The following is a 12,855-nucleotide window of genomic DNA, read 5'->3' on the forward strand; positions in this document are numbered from 1 at the left end:
AAACACCCCCATGCCCAAGGCTCAGAGAACATGTGGAAGAAGGGTGGAAGGTTGTAAGAGCCAGAGGATCAGAGAGATTTATGTGAGCTTGTGTCTACTAGTAATATCAGAAGCTACACTCAATAATCTCCCCATCAGGACTGCCCAAATTTGAGTGAACAAGAAGGACACCAAGGAACATGCCAAACTATGGAGAAAAGCCCATGAAGCTTCAACCCTACACAAGGTCTATAAACAACCAAGGAAAGCCGGGGACAGGAAGGGTAGACTTCCATGAAGGGCACATCAATTGGTTGCCCAGTGTCAAGCAGTCATCCCTGAATATATACATACAAATAACATTGTATGGACTGATCAGGTTATATTTAGGATGAAAAGGAGGGGAGAAATGTTGTACTTAGATTATACTCTCAAAAAATAAAACTGCCTTAAAAAAAGAGATACTTATAAAGGTTTTATAAATAGATAAAAAGATGATTGACTAATATAGATAGATGATAGAAATGTATTCTTAATTTAATATATATTAATTTATATTAACTTAATATATATTCTTAACTTAAACAAATTTAGAACATCTACTTTTCCTACTATCACGACTATTTTTATAGCCAAGCTAGCATTATCTCCTATTTATACTATTGTAATCATGTCTTGCTTATTTTGTTGTTTTGAATCCAAGCTTACTATTGCCAAATTGAAAGGCACATCAGCCAGGGGGAAGAAAGCATACAATATTTAGTCATTAAAATGGCACTAACATGCTGATTGGGGTTGGCTCAGATTATTCATGTAGACAGATGTCCTGTAAAGCAGTGTTATGGGGCTACCACATGTATTAGGGAAAGCAGTGGAAAAGCAACTCTGTCCGCGGCGTCAGCTACCAATCATTTTTTTCTACTTTACCCCTAAGAGAACTCCAACAGTTCAGAGGAAACACATCCAGGAAATTCTAGATGACGCAGGATAACACAAAGATTAGTTATTCCAGTCCTTTATTTCAGACTAGAAAGCAACTATGTATTGCTAAGGAAGAGGGAAGGTACCCTCCTAAATGCCTGTAGCCCATTTTAGAAAGCACTTCGAAGTCTCAGACAACTTCAAAATATTTTGACTCCAAGATACTATTTTAAAAACCTACTAGTTAGAAAAACAAACCTAAAATGATTCCCTAATTTGCTTACTGGAAAAACATTGTTTTAAATAGTAATTCCAGATACTGGTGAAATCTTTCTTTGCTTGAGGTTGTGACCAAGTTCACTACAGAAGGCAACTATGAGAAAGAAGTCTTTCAACTCACAGTCCATCACAGTCGAGTTATGACAGCAGGGCCTACAGCTGTGGCAAGCAGAAAGGCTACTTGCTCACATCTCCAAGGATCTGGAAGCATGTTGGGATACATTGTGTGAAGGTGTGTCTCTTTTTAGTCAATTGTTAACTCTGTATCAGCAGACAGCTAAATACTGGCAGAATTCTGGCGTTGCCATTTCTATGGCCCATTCCCAGGTTTTCTATTTTGTAAATATTCATTCTTCCTCAGCTGCCTAAAGCAATCTAGAATGGTATGTGATTGGCTGGTATGAAGGGCTGACAGCCAATATCTGAGCAGGAAGTGGATGTTGGATCTTTAGGCTGAGAGTGGGACTCTGGGAGAAGAATTGAGAGAAGGGAGATTCGGCCAGTGGACACAGAGATGAACGGAGGCAACCAGAGTGGAGCAGAGAGGTAGATCCGGCCTTGTGGCAGGAGGTAGTGCCAATATTAGTCAGGTTAGAGCAGTTAGGAGACTGCCAAGCAAAAGAACTAATCTTTAAAATATTAAAATAATTTCATTATTTACATCACTGACAGGTCTGAGATAATCCCGCTATCGAGGCAAAAGAAGAACAATAGAAACATCCAGTTGCTTTCCCCTTTTTAACCTGTTTCTCAGCCTATTACTTCATCTGGTGAGGTGGAAGCTACCCTCCTCAGTCAATCTTCTCTGGAGACATATACATGGGTACACCCAAAGATGTGCCTCCCCAATGCCTTGGGAATGTCCTGATCCAATCAAAGCTGATCAAAATCAACAATCACAACCAGCTACCATGAAGCACAAGAGGCACTTTCCCGTGTTTGCTAGTCACAGTAAAAATGATACAGCTCTCTGGAATAACAATTTAATGATACGTGTGAAGAGAATTTGAAATGATGGAGCCCATTTGTACCATTTCTGGCCTTTAGCCATGAATGTAGAAAAAAAAAATATGTCAGCTTTTCTGTATACAACTGACCTTACCTCTTTTATTTTTCTGCCTTGTAAAATCTTCTAGAAAACTGAATAAAACAAGAATTATATTTTAAACTATCGCCAGTGACAAACATAATGGATTTTGTCATATTTGTATTAAAGCTAACATTTATTGATTCTTTCCTGAATGCCAAGCCGTGTGTGAAGACTTTTATATAGGCTAATTTATTTACTACCCACTGAACTCAAACAACACTGAGTATATTGCTTAGGAGTCTTTAACTTTAGGAAATAGAAAAGCCAACCCATGGAGTTTAACCCATGAAGAAAGTTCTAATGGCACAAGAAGTCCAAAGGTAGGTCACTCTGTCACTGCTTAATTTACTGGTGCCACTAAGAAAGGGCCCAAATGCTTCTGCATCTTCTCTACTGTGCTCAAGCACTCTGAACCTTTGTGGCCACAACATGGTCACAGTCTCTCAAAACCTCATATCTAGATGCACTGGCAAACAAAACTGACCAGGAATTCCATAAATGTTCCTAAACTATCACTGTGATTGGCTCAGGGAAGTACATGCGACTGATTCAAAAGCATAAAGGGTCATTTGGGTGCTGGGTGATGTGGTAGTTTGAATAGGTATGGCCCCCACAGATTCATGTATTTGAATGGTTGGCCCATAGGGAGTGGCACTATTAGGGGCGTGGCCTTGATGGAGTAGGAGTGGCCTTGATGAAGGGAGTGTGTCACTGTAGGTGTGAGCTTTGAGGTCTCAGAAGCTCAAGTCAGTTCTCTCCCTGCTGCCTGTGGGTCAAGATATAGCACTCTCAGCTCCTTCTCAAGCACCATGTCTGCCTGCGTGCCGCCATGTTTCCCACCATGATGGTACTAAACTAAACCTCTGGAATGTAAGCCTCAGCAATGGCCGATGTTATATCTCCTCAGCAGAAAAAGCAGCTAGGCCACTCAGGAGAGTTGAATACCTTGCTGAAGCGCACGCATCTAGTAATTAGAAAGGTTAAAATTAGAAACCAGTTCCAACACTAACTAGAGCCTGTTCACGATGTCCGGTTCACTGCCTCTCCCCATGTGTGCATTCAGTTCATTTCCGTGTTGCTGTGACCTGATGCCTGACAAGAAGCAACTAAGAATGAAAGGTTTGTTTTGGCTATTAGTCAATGGGAAAACAGCCCATCGTGGTGGGTCGCAGTAACAGGGTGGAGGGAGCAACGGGTCACATTGCCTCTGCAGTCAAGATGCACAGAGGGGTGGTAAGCTTGCCTTTCTTATTCGATCCAGGAGGACAGCCTTCGGTACAATGCTGCCTGTCACCGTTTGGGTGTGTCTTCCTACCTCAGTTAACCCAATTGAGAAATTCCCTCACAAACATCCCCAGAAGACTTGTATTCTAGGTGGTTCTAGATCCCCGTCAAGTTGACAATCAATACTGACTATCCCATACTCGTAAGGGTCTACATGAAGCAAGATTATCCAGAGAAGGCAAGTCCTTCCTAAAGAACAGTTGCTCATAATGCAGAAGGTGAGCGGTCAGTCCTGTGATCTGCTGTCTATACGCTGAAGACCCACTTGGGGGTACAATTCCAATTAGAGCCAGAAATCCTGAGAGCAGAAGAAGCAACAGCTTGGGTACTATTTCTTATACAGAGGACTTATGTCAAAAATTAGTGAAGCGGTAAGAATGGCTTCCCCCTTCTTCTGCCTTATATTCAATTTAGAGCCCCAATGGCATGGAGGAGGCCTAGCTGTTGGTGTTGGGGGTGGGGAATGATCTGCCTTGCCCTACCGACTGACCCTTGTTCTAGTCACATTCAGTAATGCCCTCACGGACATTAAGCAGATTTCTGGGCACCCACCATCCGAGTAGGGTGGCCCATGAAATGAAACACCACAGAATCTCAGGGAAACTATCTTCTCTCCCATACTGTACTTTTTGATATGCACTTTCTTCATGTCAGAAAAAGCTAAAAGCAGGCCATCAGTCACAGCATTAGAAATGCATGAGGAAGGAAGTCAAGCTATTTCCTCTTCACTCTTTCTTCAGTGATGCTGAATAATCTGGGCCTAGTCACCCACCTCATTAATTTACTCATTCACTTAATCTCCTTTTAGATTGACCTTCAGAAGATGTGGATTCCGAGTCCAACTCGAAATATTGACTGTAAACACTTTATTATGTAATAGATGGATCTGGGATACAGCTCAGTGATAGAATGATTGCATAACAAGCACAAGGCCTTGGGTTCCATCGCTGGAACCACAGATAATAGTGCATAATAGCAACCATAAAAGGGATGACAGTCATCACCACAGCCCTGCCTGTTGCCATGACCGCCTACAAGCTGGCACCAATCCAGCACAGCGAGCCTGCTTGGAACCTGGAGAACAGCTTGGAGGCCAAGTACAGCAGGCAGGCTATTGCGAGATGCTGGCTATAAATTTGACATCTGCTTCACTTCTCTTTTACTTCCATGCAAAAGAGAGCAATCCCGACCCTCTGGCGAATCCTGGAAGTCATTGACCAGATGTGGCTGCCAGTGGTCAGAACCTGGCGCCTCGGTAAGTGACACTATCGGGTCTGACTGGTCTCAAGAAAACACAAACTGCAGCTAAGCATGATAAGGCGCAGGTGAAGATCTGGAGGCGATCTTACAAAGGCCCACCACCTCCAAAGGAGCCTGATCATCCCATCTAAAGCAACATCAATAAGAATCACAGATACATAGACCTTAGCAAGGACCAGCTGCCCTCCTGTAAGAGCCTGAAGGACACTATTGCCAGAGCACTGTCCTTTTGGAATGAAGAAATTGTGCTCCGGATCAAGTAGGAGAAAAGGGTTCTTCTGATTGTGGCGCAAGGCAACATGAGACCTCATCAAGCATTCAGAGGGTCTCTCAGAAGAGGCCATCACGGAGCTGAACTTGCCAACTAGCATTCCCATCGTCTATGAGTTGGACAATAGCTTGAAGCCCATCAAGCCCAAGCAGTTCCCGGGAGATGAGGAGACCGTACGTAAAGCCAAGGAAGCGTGGCTGCTCAGGGCAAGGTCAAGAAGTGAAGGTGAGGATGCTGACTCCTACCCCGAAAACGCCCTCCCTGCCTGTTCGTGCTTCCCGCACCCTTCCTTCCTCAGCACCTGTCACATGGACTACATTTTAGGATCTTAAGTTTAAGTTGTGGCCGCAGTATTTTATTCCCTGCACCTACTCCTTTCATAGAATCTAGTCAGAATAACACTTCTGGGGGTGCAGGTTCTTGCTCCACATCCAGGGATGGCACCTCTTACCAGGAGAGGTGAGAGGTAGTAATTACAGGATTCCTGAGTCCTTTGTTTGCTGTCTGCTTAGGAAGCGATCAGGGAGGAGCCACGCTACAGCATGACCAGTGAGGAGAAGCTCCAACCCAGAAGACTGTCCTGCACTCATCCACATTTAGGGAACTGGGGGCTGTCGTCATTCCAGAAAGTAATTTGCATGGTGATTTAAAAGATAACTGCTTCCATTCTGATCCTAAAGGAACCGCTGGCCCTAGAAGGTTGGGATGAAACCTGTCATGTCTATGTGTTATTTTTTACTTAAAACTAGATAGATAGATAGATAGATAGATAGATAGATAGATAGATAGATAGATAGATAGATAAATGAATGAATGAAATAAACCCATAGCACTCGATACATGTCAACACACAAAGCCTCTCGGGGGGGGGGGGGTCTAGGGGGGGGGGGGGGGTTCTAGTAGCAGCTGAAATAGTTCCATGTGGTCACCAGAAAATGAACCATTCTTCATATCAAATGGGAAAAACTCCTTGTCCTCAAAGGATGGGAGGGCCTTGCTGTGTGTTAGGATCCCGCTGCCTTGTTTTATAAATGTGAAGTGACCCTGAAGCATGTCCAAGGTTTTGTCTCTCATTGTCTGAATCGTGTTCCAGCTGCTTGACCCTTCCATGTAGGTTCAGAACCTACATGAGCATAATACTAAATCCCTTTTCAGATCAGTATAATAAAGGAGTGATATGCAATAAAATAATAATAAATAATAATAATACAGTAGCACAAGAGATAATACCGATTTGATGGAGACAGCTAAAGATAATTTTTGCATTGACCATTCTCTCTCCTTATCCCCAACTCTGTGAGTTCCTGGAAGGATAAAGGTTAAAAGCAAGAACAGTCTGTAATCTCCACTGTTGACACCCGCAACACTTAATTTAGAACCAGTTACAATTCTTCCATCTCCTACCCAACACTTCATGAATGCCTACTGACTAAACCATCAGGTCATAGTCCTGGAGAGAAGTACAAGAACCCTCTGACAGTCTCAGGAAGCACCCAAAAGTCAGTTCCAGAGTTCTTAAATAGTAAATTGACATTGTACCTTCAAGTCCCAGATGTTGGTGACCTATAGAAAGCCTGTTACGAAGTAGTTAAAATGTCAAGATATCAAACTTTTCATTTTTATGGCTCTGCTTCATCTGAAGGACCTGTCTTCACTTTGCCTTACAAAAAAAAAAAAAAAAAAAAAAATCTTTGCAGGGACAGTCTACCAAGATGCTGACACTATAAGTCTCTTCAGATGCCCAGAAATAATTGCTACCACATCACTAAGTGGCTTGGGTTCTGCTTGTCCCTGACATTCGGACTCATAACCTGTGCCTATTTTCAAGCAATGAAAATGAACATGGAGAAAGGGATTATCATAGAACCAGCTACCCTAAACATAGCACATCACTCTTCCCCAAATTTCCAACCTGGTTCACTCTCTACAAAGAGACTGCTGATTTCCTGCTGACTCTGATGACATGACCAGCATTATAGAAAGCTTTTCTCCAGCTTCCAAATGCTTTAAAGCAATATGAAGAGAGAAGCCAAGATCACTGTCTGATGTTCAAAGGGGCTGAATAAAATAGAAATCATGGCATATGGGAAATAATAAAGAGCAATTCTGCTCTGAATCCTTGTTTTCATTTGACATTTTTTATGATGGTGGCATGTTTTACATGCCAATAGAAGGATAGAGATCCTTCTATTGCTAGTCTATCCAAGGTGGTCATGGCACTTGACTCATAAATCTTTGTGTCACTAACTGTACAATGAGGCTGTTTTTGCCACTGTAGCACTCTGGAGAATTTGTAAAGGCTTCTTTTCCTTTTATTATTATTGTGTGTATGTGAGCATGTGTGCACGTGTCAACATGTCAGAGGACAACTCTGTGGAGATGGTGTTCCCCTTCCATGGATAAACATAGGCTGCAGGGATTAGCAGGTCTCAGAGAATCAATGGGTGGCAAGCAGCTTTACCAGCTGAGCTATCTTACCTGATGACCCTAAAAGATTCTCCACACACAAGGTGCATGAGGTCGAAGTTATACATACAATCATGTCAGTTAGTGATCTTTTATATTCTCTTTTATAGCTTCATTAACTATTATAAAGCCTGGAATAATGGGGAGACATGGAGGGTCTTATGGGATCTGGCTCAGGATGTCAGCAACCACAAGCCATCAAAGCCAAGCGTAGGACCAGCGAGACGGCTCAGCTGGTAAAAGCACTTGTGCACAGGGCTGCCAACCTGAGTTTGATCCCACAGGGTGGCAAAAGAGTACCAGCTTCTGAGAGCTGTCCTCTGACCTCCATACTCTTGCCGCGGCATTCACACACCTGTATTCTCACACATGTACACACATGAATAAGCAAATAAATGAAACACCCATGTAGCTTGCTGGAGGTTAGAAGAGGTAGCCTCCAGTTCTCACCTAGAAAATCAAGTAGCTTTTAGAATTGTTGGAGGGTTTTGTTTTTTTTTGGGGGGGGGATGTTATTGTTGTTGTTATTGTTTGGGGTTTTGTTGTTGTTGTTGTTTGGCTTGTTTTTGCTTTTGTTTGCCTTGGAATTTCCTTGAATCTGCATGTGACTTTTTTTCCCCTTAAAACATAGAATCCTAAGATAAAGTCGTATGGCTGCCCTCAAATCAAATAATGAAGAGGCTGGAGTAATGGCTCAGTATTTAAGAGCTCACATTAGTTCTCAGCCCTAGTTCTAGGAGACAGAGCCTCCTCTTCTGGAGACAAACATGTCACTTACGAACATGGAAGCAAAACATTTGTACAGGTAAAAGTAAATAAGTAACTATTTCTAAAAATCAAATAACAGAGTATGTGGTACAGGTAACCACATGAACACAACCCTGGAAGGTTATTAGATGTAAATGAACTCTTCTTATTGTCAATAAAGTGAATCATTAAGAATGGCTGCTCTCCAAACTTACTTCAAGTTCTTCCATCTTGTAGCTCAGGGTCTATATGGAGTTCGTTCTAAGATCATGATCTACTCACTTTGTCTTTCCCCTCCTGTACCCTTGTCTCAGTCTTAATCTGGTTGGACTAACAAAAAAATAAGTAACCTTGGGCTGAGTAATTTATAGCCAGTTAGTAACAGTTTGTTGAAATGGGTCTAGAGACTGGAATTCCCAAGGTCAGGACATTCAAATGAGAGCCTTTCCTCATAGCTATTGCCTTTTGGTTGACCCTACCTAGTGAAAAGAATGAGGCAAATAAGCTTCTTTGGTTGTCTTTCATTAGGGTGCTAATCCACTCCATGAAAGCCCCACCCTGAAGACTTTGCACTTTCCAAAGGCCCCAGCTTCTTAATATCACAACCTAGAGAGTTGCACTCCAAAATGTGAATTTGGTGCAAATACAAACATTGAGGCTATAATATCCCTCCAATTTGCAAATGAAAGCAAACATAGCAATGATAATTTGTCAAATTCACACAACACATTTCCTTACAAGCAGTAAAAAAAATTCTGGTCTAGACCCATCTAATTATAATTTACATTTACATCACAAAATAGAAGTAAACCAAAATCCCAAATCCCATTTTATTAAGTCTGCCTGAGCCATATTGCCAAGACTGATTCAGCTCAAGTCCACACTTCAAGCCTAAGAAAACATTTCCAAGACAGAATTCTAAGTTAAAGTAGGATTTCTGCTCCCCAGTGCTTATAGGCCAATGGTGCTTTGAAATTGGATAGCTGTGGGAGATTAAAGATGTCTACAATATTCTCCAGCCTTAAAGAGAAATTCTGACATGCACTGCAGCATGGATGAACCTGGGAAGCATTAAGCTAAGTGAAATAAGCCAGCAACAAAAGGGCAAACCCTGCATGAGTCTTCTTCGATGAGATACACAAAACAGTCAAATTAACAAAGACAGGAAGTATAGGCTTCTGCTTGGGGCTGGAATGAGGAGAGGTGGGAGTAACTATATAAAGGGTAGAAAGTTTCAGCCTGGAAAAATGAAGAAAGTTCTGGAAACTCATAAGGGTGACATTAGGGCAACAATAGCATGCATGTATTGATACCTTTATAAATGACCAAAATGATACAATTTATGTTATGTATACTTTAACACAATGGGGTTAAAAAAAAAAAAGGCCCCTTGGCAGTGGGCAAAGAGATACCTTGTTGGTGGTGGTATTCTGTTATCAGTCAGGGGCAGAGCAGATGGCGGTCCCTTGTTCATCCTAGCTTGATGCCTGGCTTTGTGGCCAAAGCTGTTTTATACCTAGGACACATAAAAATCAAATCAAATCAAATCCAGACAATGCAGCATGGGAGAAGGAAGATGGACAGAGACCTGTGCACCGCCAAGCCATCCACAGACCTGCCCTCCAGCCATGGCAGAGGCTGGCCGTAGCCACCAGCTTGCTGAAGGATGTCACCCAGGGGCCACGTGGGCGGCCTGCAACAGGAGCCATCACAACGTTCGAGCATGTGGTAGACAGATGTGAGAGTAAGAGAAGTGGAGCAGCTTGAGCATTATGAAGACAGATGGAACTAGGGACTCGATGCTTGAGAGGCCAGCTTGCCTATTGTGAGTGGCTAGCCCTGCCACCTGGGACCATGGGGAGGCACCAGCCCAAGCTGCCACTGAGGACCATGTCTGAGGCCATGACCGTGCAATGGCAGAGGTCGATGTCCGAGGCTCACATTACCACTAGAGAATATGGGAACTTCCCTGGTCGGGGCAGCCGCCAGGGACCACAACGGATACCCAGGGGCTGGACAGAACTGGCCCTGCCCTCAGTGGCTGTGGCACTCAGGAAAGCTGGCCCTGCGCCTCACCTGGACAGCACAGCAGAGCTGACCCTGGTGGAGGGGATGCAGGTAAGCTGGCTCCGAGGGTGAGAACAGTGAAAAGCGGGCACTGCCACTTGACTGCTATGAAACGGTGTGAGTGCCAGGCAATGCCCTCCCTGCTGCTCCCTCCCCACCACCTGTGGCAGTTGGGAGAGCCGGCCCAGTGCTCATGAAAAGAGGTGAGCTGGCCTTGTCCCTAGCTGGCTGCAGAATTCAGGAATGCAGGTTCTGCACTTTGTCTTGGCAACACAGCGGAGCTAGCCCTGATGGCGAAGGCATGGGTGAGCCAGCCCCAAGGGCACTAGCCAGAGACAGCTGGCCCTCGCAGCACATGGGAGAGTGGCCTTCTTGCCTTGACTGGGCAGCACAGTGGAGCTGTTTCTAGAGGTGAGGGTGCGGGTGAGCCGGCCCTGAGGGCATGAAAGCAGGAGGGCTGACTCTGCTTCCGGCCTATGTGGCATTGGGTGGCCTAGCCTGAGCAATGCTGGTGAGCTCACCCTGTTAGTGCTGGTAAGGGAGAGCCGGCCACTGACCAGCTCAGCTACGACCCTGTCCCAAATCCAGGGCTTTGAGTTGGCCCACCCCAAAATCTATATCATCTGTGAATGGTTGGGAGTCATGAAAGGACTAGTCCTGCTGATCCAAAGCTGCAGGGTCTCCATGACACAGGACAAAAGGATAAACTGGAGGAGGCCCAATGAGGAACCAATATTGATTATGTCAAAGAAGCCAGAGACCTTGAACCAGTCCAATGACTTACTGCAATAAACTTTTGCAAGTGAAGATGTGTGGACAGAGGAATATACTGTGGGACACACTGTGCCACACTACAGCTTCCATGATGAGATGTTTTGTTTTGTTTTTTGCAGGTTGTTGTTGTTTTCTTTTCTTTTCTTGGGGGGGGGGGAGGTTGTAAGGGAGAAGGGTGTATTATGTGGAGAGAATCAACAAAAAGTTTTTTTTTTAAGAGCTGTGAATTATTTTTTGTTCCATCCATTGAAAAGCTAATTCTCATTTCTTCCCTCTGAGATATTGCTCTAGTTTGGGTGAGTTTCTGACAAAAAGAAAATGTTAGGGACATTCTGGGATTCTCAAGGCCTGGTAATGAAACTTGAAGCTTTGCCCAGAGCCTCTTGGGGGTTTCCTTGGGGCTCTCCATGAGGATGGAAGGATCTGTTCCCTGGTGGTGTTCAGCAATCTCCAATATATTTTTCTGTGACTACAACACAGAAAGGCTGACAAACGTCCTTCATTGGACAGGATGCCCCATTCCCAAGAAAGAATCTCCCAGGCCAGCATTGCACTAAGCCTGAAAGAGCTGGGCAGAGCCAGGAAACCCCAGTAGTGACCTGGGGGAACTCCATCTAGGGCTGCTGGAGAGATGGCTCAGTGGCTAAGAGCTCCGGTTGATCTTCAAAAAGACCAGTGTTTGAGTCCCAGTACCCACAGGGCAGCTTCTGTAATTCCAATATCAGAAGATCCAATGCTCTCTTCTGGCCTCTGTGGCCACTGCATGTACACTGTATACTTACATACATGCAGGCCAAACACACACACACACACACACACACACACAAAATGAAAACCTAAAATAAAAAATATTTTTAAAAAAAGAACTGCAACTACCCTGAAATAACGTACGATGCGTAACTGGAGGCTTACTATGTTCTCTGACCAGACAGAAAGAGAAAATGCCTAAAGAGACCCAGCTGTGCCTTCCAACCCAGACACCAGGCATGTGGGTACAGAGAAATATTCTGGACCCAGCAGGAGTGATACGAAGAACCAAGACCCGGGACCACATACATACCACCAGTTGACCCACGCAGATGCCACCCACAGCTAGTGCTGCTCCAGCTGTGCCCTCCCATTTACCCACTTCGCTGGGTACCATCAGAATTCACAACCCAAAGGGAAAGTGTGAGCTCATGACATGATTTCATTTTGGTCATTTAGTTTGGAAACAATTTGTTCCCAGCAATAAAGCACCAAATCCCAGCCTGATGATCTCACAGACGAGATTAACCCTTAAAATTTGGCCCCGGCTTTGGCAACAGCAGACCCGTGCAAGTAGGTGCAGATTAATTCAAGATGAGCTTCAGTGACCCCACCTGTACAATGGAGATGTTAATCACCATCCTACAAGATAATGAGAAAATTAAATAAGATCAGGTGCTTCAAAGCACTTAGGCTAATGCCTAGCCTGATAGGTGCCTAGTAAGTTTGATTGGATTTTTATCCAGTTTGTCTTTAGAACACAAAGCAAAGATAACCTTTCTCTCAGACAAGACATCCTTCAATAATGAGTCATTTAAATGGACATGAAGAGATTTTTGTCTGAAAAGCCTCCTCACTCCCACCTGCCTCTTATAAAGATCTCCTGTAAATCCTAGGTTGGAGTCCCACTTCTAACCCTATGTAATCTTTAGTGATTACTGTACAATAACATGATGCTCTGTCCCCTCAG

At 44.0% G+C, this 12,855-nt stretch overlaps 1 non-coding gene and 1 pseudogene across 1 annotated transcript; both read left to right on the top strand.

Moving 5' to 3' along the window:
* Positions 1-4,576: 4,576 nt before the first annotated feature.
* On the top strand, positions 4,577-5,307 carry LOC129690873 (phosphoglycerate mutase 1-like; annotated as a pseudogene).
* Positions 5,308-9,681: 4,374 nt separating this feature from the next.
* Positions 9,682-9,826, top strand: LOC129690936 (small nucleolar RNA SNORA48). Its single transcript, XR_008722389.1, has one exon. It is a non-coding gene; the product is annotated as a small nucleolar RNA SNORA48 (small nucleolar RNA).
* The last annotated feature ends 3,029 nt before the right edge of the window (positions 9,827-12,855 follow it).

This window comes from Psammomys obesus, unplaced genomic scaffold (assembly GCF_907164565.1).
Source record: "Psammomys obesus unplaced genomic scaffold, mPsaObe1.curated_primary_1811, whole genome shotgun sequence".
In the NCBI taxonomy this organism is placed as follows: domain Eukaryota; kingdom Metazoa; phylum Chordata; class Mammalia; order Rodentia; family Muridae; genus Psammomys; species Psammomys obesus.